This window comes from Arachis duranensis, chromosome 5, assembly GCF_000817695.3.
Source record: "Arachis duranensis cultivar V14167 chromosome 5, aradu.V14167.gnm2.J7QH, whole genome shotgun sequence".
NCBI classification, from domain to species: Eukaryota; Viridiplantae; Streptophyta; class Magnoliopsida; order Fabales; family Fabaceae; genus Arachis; species Arachis duranensis.
The window spans coordinates 26,733,477-26,741,144 of NC_029776.3; positions in this window are offsets into that span (position 1 = coordinate 26,733,477).

Consider the following 7,668-nt stretch of genomic DNA (forward strand, 5'->3'; position numbering starts at 1 on the left):
AAAGAAAAATTAGCAAAAGATTTAAATTAAAAAAGAGAAGTAGAACAAAAAAAATATAAGCAAAAAGTAAATTTTAACAAGATTAAAACCTAACAACTAGAGAAAAATTGATAAGAAACTAACTAAATTTATCTTAATTTTAGAGAAAGGAAAAAACTTTTTTCTTTAGAAACCTACCAAATATATTAAAATTAACCCTAAACTCTTCCTTCCTCTCTTCCTTCATATTTTCTCTTTAAATACTTAAAAAATATGAAGTTTGGAGCTTTTTGGAGGCCCAAAATGTGAGTCATGTGCTTCAATAATAGTGTCTTGTAAAGCTTGATTCGCATGCACAAAAAATGGTGGTGTATGGCTCATATTCACTGTCTACTATAGAGATATGCATATCATTTTAAAGTCTCTTATGTCAGTTTTTAATGCCATTGGAACCACCTTATTTTGATCTCTAAAACTCAAGTTATGATCAGCCAATCACCCGATCTCTAAATTAGTCCCCCCAAAATTAAATTAATTAAAATCATTCCTAAAAAATTTTAAATTAATCACGTTAATTCCTTTGTCAGCTTTGTATTTTCTGATTTGGCATGTTAAAAAAAATAAAAATAAAAATTGAAAAACAAAAGCATTAACTCTTTTTGTTTAATCAAAGTGTAAAGCAAACTGCCATATTATACTAAATTTAAAACATTTAAGCACTAACGACTAACCTCATTCTCACTCTCACTCTCATTTTCGGTATCAATTTTCAACACACCAAAAAAGCAAAAGGCAACAAATGCGAGATTTTTTTTAAATAAATATTTTAAATATTTTATTTACTTGTATAAGTAAGTTGGACACAATTTATGTTTTGTGTCCTATTATTAATCTTGTTTACAGTGTAAATAAATTAATTATGAATATATTTTATTTACACGCAAATGAGATAAGATACAATTTTTTAAACAAATAAAACGGGTGCACCCGTGATACATGAAATTTGACGTACTTCACATATCTCGTTTATAGTAACGAGATATAGTCATAATTAATTCGTTTACACTATAAACAAGATATGAGTATTTGTAGGTAAAAAAATATATTTTTTCAAAATAAAAATGTATTAATAATTTGATTTTGATTGATTTAAAAAATAAAAACCGATATATTTTGTTACTATTAGATCGACTTTAAATAAATTAATTGCTTTTTCATGCTTTAAATTAATAACTTCCTTATGTTTGTTTGTATTGAACTTTTTAAAATGGACAGTTTCAAATAATGGAAGAGATTGACCGTTTTAACTCAATAGATTTGATTAGTGCGCATACAATAATTTTTAGGAAAACAGTAGCGATCAATTCATGTAAAATTAGTGATTTAAAATTGCCCATTTGAAACCAACACATTATTTTTCTAAAAACTAACGCATTTGAATTAGTACTAAAAAAGAATAAAAAATTTAAAAATTTTGACAAAACAATTTTAACAACGTTGTCACGAAATCATTTTCCACTTCTAGAACTTCCTTAGGCTTCAAGGACCCTCCTCCTTTCCTGTTGCTTTAGGCTTAACTCAAGCTGGTACATTAGGGCGAGTGGAAATGACCACCTGTAACTACGTTGACGAGGTGCAAAACAGAAGCATCGTGAGATCTGAGCTGAAGCATCATCGATGCCGATGGAGAAGCTGCAGGAGTAGGAGTCGGCGGAAGCGAAGGTCAAAACGCCAAAGATGTGGTCGAGGAAATCATCGGCGACAGGAGTTTTGGAAGGATGCTGATTGGTCATGAGAATGAGTGAGTTGAGTTTCTTTTGGACTCAAGCGAGTTGAATTCTGAGTTGAAGCTTACGAGTAATGAGTTCTTTTGCTCTGTGACTTACTATACTTCTTCAGCTCCTCACATAACTCAGTCATTCTATTCTTCTTTCATTCAAAGGAAAACCTCACTCAATGATGTAGTTGGAAACTAATTTATCATAGTTGTATAGACTTATCTCAGCAATCATTGGGTTAGCCATGTGTTGTGCGTTATCGTTTTGACTTGCTAGCTCAGAAAATATTAACGTTGTTAGTGACAGAGTTGAGGAGTGACTAACATGGTTAACTTAAAATCTTTCAGGGATGATTTTGATTAATTTAATCTTCCAAAGGTCAATTTGAAGATTAGGTGATCCTTTAGGGATCAATTTAACTATTTACTCGATCTCTGTAGCTCAAGTTATAATCAAATAAATATCAAGAGTTCAGAATTGACAACATCTAAAATATTCTTAGCACTAATCTTTTGTTGCATATTACACCTAGAATTACTGGAAACTATAAAAAGTGTTCCTACATAACAGTTGTAGAACTTGAGTTCTCCTTTCTATCAACTCCAAGTTTGTCCTAATCCAATTACTATAGCTTATGGTGATTATTTTTTCCTACAATACCTTATATTTCAATACAAAAAATCAAACAAAATTTGTCACAGGCACTGACTGGATATCAAACCAATTATACTTAAATGAAAGGTAAAATTCATTTAAATTATCAATTATGAAAATTGGAAAAGAGAATTCATAATCAATTGAAGTTGCTTCAATTACTTTTTTGGTCTCTAAGAGAATGAATGGATATTCCTTGAATATTTTTTTTTTTGGTTGTCGAAATGTGACAATCAACTTTTACCTCTTATTCTAGTATTTGCGTCCGGAGGTGCACGTATACAAGAAGGAAGTCTGAGCTTGATGCAAATGGCTAAAATATGATAACTCCAATGATCGAGTTATTGAATAAACTGAGACATGTAATAATTTCTAGAAGAAGAAAAAAAAGTTTTTTGAAGTTGGGCCAGCCTGTTTCTGGGGTTCCAGGATTTACGGATTGAACCCTTCCAGTTAGGCCATAAGGATCGGACGCCCATATTCTAAGACCATACAATCCTATTACATGAAATACGCCAAAACCAAAACAATGAACATTGAAAAAATTTGATTAAAACCCAAATAAATGTATGTATTTTCTAGTTAATAAACTGAGTTCTATCACTAGTCTCCTAGAGGCCGATTTTGTAAGAGAATTGACCTACTCCACTTGGCTGTCTAATGTAATACTGGTCAAAAAGGCAAATGGAAAATGAAGGAGGTGCGTTGACTACTCGGACCTTAACAAAGGTTGTCCAAAAGACTCCTTCTCCCTTCCGAGTATCGACAACCTTGTGGATTCAGCCTCAAGGTATAGGTACCTCAGCTTCATGGATACGTACTACTCGGGATACAACCAGATCCCAATACACAAGCTAGAAGGAGAGAAAATAGCGTTCATAAATCCAGAGGAAACCTACTATTACTTGGACATATCCTTCGGCTTGAAAAACGCAGGGGTGACATACCAAATGTTGATGATCAGGATATTTCAAGAACAACTCAAAAAATGGTAGAAGTTTAAGACATACTTGTGAAAACGTAGGTTGCGAGTGACTTGATAAACAACCTAGAGGTTGTATGCAACTTACTTCACTAGTACAACGTGAGGCTAAATCTGTTGTAGTGTGCTTCGGCCATAGAGGCCAGCAAGTTCTTACGATTCATGATCACCCAGTGAGGTATGGAAGCCAATCCCAACAAGTGCGATGCCATCCTTGACATGAAAAATCTGGGAAGCATCAAATATGTTCAGAAGCTAACGGGAAGACTGATGACTTTGTCTCGGTTGCTCGGTTCCTTGGCTCAAAAGCCCTTACCTTTCTTCCACTTACTAAACTAGGGCATCGAATTTTGATGGACCCTTGAGTATGAACAAGCGTTCTCTAACTTCAAGAGAGTACTATCAGCCCCGTCAATTCTGAGCAAGCCAATCCATAGAAGGCCCTTATTCCTATACCTCACCACCATGGATGATTCATTGGCAGCAACACTTGTAAGGGAAGACAAGAAGTGCCAACTGCTAATATACTTCATCAGCAAGGTATTCTAGAATAGCAAAGTGTGTTACTCAAACCTAAAGAAAATGGCTTTCGTCCTGTTGATCCCTTCCAGGAAACTTAGGTAGGTATTTTCAAAGCCATTTGATAATGGTGAGGACTGTAAATTCCGCTAAAATTAGTAAATAATTAGTTAATAAATTAATTTTTAATTAAGAAAATTAAAAATGTATTTAATATCAAAATAGGATAGAGCTCTTTAAAATGAGAATTTTGACACCAATTTCAAAAAAATTGGCCCAAAATTGGACCGAATGGGCCGAACCGATTGAATCGGGCCTGTGGATCCAACTGGACCCATAACTTAAAAGGGATAGAATCATCTTCTTCCCCATTCAGCAACAAAAACGCTAAAACAGCTTTGGGGAGGAAGAGAGCTTCCCTAACCCTCATCAAACCTTCCAACCACCATAACTTTCCCGTTTGAGCTCCGATCGCCGCACCGTTCGCGGCCACGCGTCCAACACGTCGAGCTTTACATTTCTGTCAGATCAATTACACCAGTAAGCCCCAATTCCATTTCAAAATCTCTGCCCCCTTTTTTATTTTTGAAACTGAGCCTTGTAATGAGATTTTGGCAAATTCGATATTCTATGTCCGATTTAGCTTGTGGAGCTCATTGGGTTTGAGTTGCTGTGCATATGGGTACGGTAAGAAGCACCTAAACCTTATTCAATTTGGAATATATATTTATATATATATATATGCATTGGAATTGAATTGTGGGCATTTGAAAGCTTTGTGGTGATTGGAGCTAAGATTTTGGTTGGTTTCTCAAGCTTGAGGGGCTATCTATATGACTACTGTGGCTGCCTTGGACTAAACATAATGATCGGCCAAGGTATGATTTAGGTTTCGCGTATTTAACATGTAAGGTTTTGTGAAAACTTAGGCTAGAGCACTATAGGATAAGTTGAAATGGTTAAATGCATTAAATGATTAGTTTTGTGATGTTGATGCATAAATTGTTAATTGGGCTTGTGTTGGGATTAATGAGAATGAGTTATTGGTGTTAATGAATATGTATTATTGGAATTAATACTGGTGAGTTGATGATGTTGTTGGTATATGTTAATGAAATTTTGTGGTTATGGCTTGTTGATTAGTTAATGATGATTTATGGGTTGTTATTAATGAATTGAGGAAGTAAGTTAATGAATTTTAAAGTTGTAGCTTGTGGTTGGAATGGTGGATTTTGGAATTAATGTATGTTTTATGGGATAGTATAAGCATTAATGTGTTAATGGTTGGTGTTAATGAAAAGGGACTTGATATGTTGTAAATGTACAGGTTTTGTGGATGTTGATATGTGAAATTGGTAAAAATGGGGTTTGGCATGTTTTGGTAAACTTTGATTTTTGATGAACTTTGGTAGTCCATAATTTGTTCCTCAAATTTTGGATGCAAATGAGATTTATTTTAAATTAAAGAATATTTGATAAGCTTGAGATTGATATAAGGTTTGCGGAAAATCGAACTTTATAGAGGAAGTTATGGACGTCAGAAATCCAGTGCGAAAAACTGAATTTTTCGAAGTTGCAGCAGAATCAGGTTTTCTAGTGTGTGCCTACGCACACTGTTGTGCGCACGTACCCAACAAAAGCAGAAATTTTACATGTGCGTACGCACACTCTTTTTTGCACGCACATACCGGGATAGGCTTTCTGTTGGTGGCGTTCTCCGGGAGTGAGGCACACGCACACCAAGTAATCCCTGGCTGGTGTGCGCACGCACACATGGTGCATACGCACACACTCTCTTTTTCAGCACCTGTGTTTTTATAATTTAAACATGGTTTTGAACTCCTAAACCCCCCTATTTTTACCCTGTTAACATTATATTTTACTGGTAGGCCTAGTAATTAGCGGAAGTTAGGAATTTAAGGTAACTTAGGGGTGAAGTAAGAGGCAAAATGATGTGTTATACGAAGGAGATACCGATGTTAAATGAGGTTGTAATGCCATGACTTTGATGAATGATTATATAATGATTATGAATGTTGAATGACTTATGAATGATGATATCTGAGATACGAGTTTTCCTAGGTAACAGAATCGTGGCTTGCCACCACGTGTTCCAGGTTAAAACTCGATACTCTGTTGACCCTACGTCGTAAGGGTGACCGGGCACATATAAATTTTCGGATATGGCTAACCCCCATCGAGTGATATATGAACGATTAAATGATGAATGAGTGTGAAATCTAGGCATAGACTCATGGGGATGCGCGACGGGGGACAGTCTAAGGTTTTCGGACTTGTCGGGTTGGCTGGATAACCGACAGATGAGCCTCATCAGCGATAGGACAGGCATACATCATGATCATTTGTTTGTTTTGTTTGCTATGCAATGCTTGGGATTGCCTAACTGAATATATACCCTGCTAACTGCTATATTTGTTATTTGCACTACCTATTTTCTACTTGTGCGTGAAATTAGTTGTTTGTTTGTCTCTGCTAATTCATGGATGATGGAGGAGCGGAGGAAGGGTGGATTGGTTAGGTGTTAATGTTAGGTTTGAAATAAGTAAGAAGGTTTAGGATACTTAGGTTACCTACCCCTTTTTATGGCTTCTGTTTAGAGTTAAGTTCTATAACTATATGTTGGAGTTCTAGGCCCCTGGCATTCCCAGGACCTTATATATTATATGCGTGGCACTTTTACCATGCTGAGAACCTCCAGTTCTCATCCCATACTATGTTGTTGTTTTCAGATGCAGGTCGAGAGGCTCCTCACTAGGCGTCTAGATTCCCTGAAGCGGAGTAGTCCCTAGATTATTTTGGGTTTTCAGTTTGTATATATGTATATATGTATTTAGCTTGCTGGTGGACGAAATTGTGATCACTTGTATGTATTTATAAAAGATGTACACTCTGAGGGCATTGTTTATTTTCTTCACAATCTCGTTCAACTAACCAGCAAGTGTACTGGGTCGTCCAAGTAATAACCTTACGTGAGTAAGGGTCGAATCCACAGAGATTGTTGGTATGAAGCAAGCTATAGTCACCTTGCTGATCTCAGTTAGGCAGATTAAAATATTTTATGGGTTTTCGAAAATAGAAATAATAAAATAGAATATAATAAAAAGGATAGAACACTTATGCAGATTCATTGGTAGGATTTCAGATAAGCGGATGGAGATGCTGTAGAGCTCTTGGACGCCTGCTCTCCTACTCCTTCTACTCAATCCTTCTTACTCCTTTCCATGGCAAGCTTTGTATAGGGGTTCACCATCAACTGTGGCTACTTTCATTCCTCACGGGGAAATAACCTGTGCGGCTGTCACTCGCACAGCTAACCAGTCTGGAGGCATCACCCATGGCTGATGGCTACATCCCATCCTCGCAGTGAAAACTATGCAACGCACTCTGTCACAGTACGGCTAATCACCGGTTGGTTCCCGCTCCTACTGGAATAGAATCCCTCTTTTGCGTCTGTCACCAACGCCCAGCAGGTTAAAGTTTGAAGCACGTCACGGTCACTCATGATCGGAATCCTACTCGGAACACCACAGACAAGGTTGGACTTTCCGGATCCAGATGAATGCCGCCAACTATCTAACTTATACCACGAAGATTCTGTTGGAGAATCTAAGAGATACGCATTCAAGCTCTGTTCATGTAGAACGGAAGTGGTTGTCAATCACACGCATTCATAAGTGAGAATGATAATGAGGGTAATCTGACTCATAACATTCATCATGTTCTTGGGTACGAATG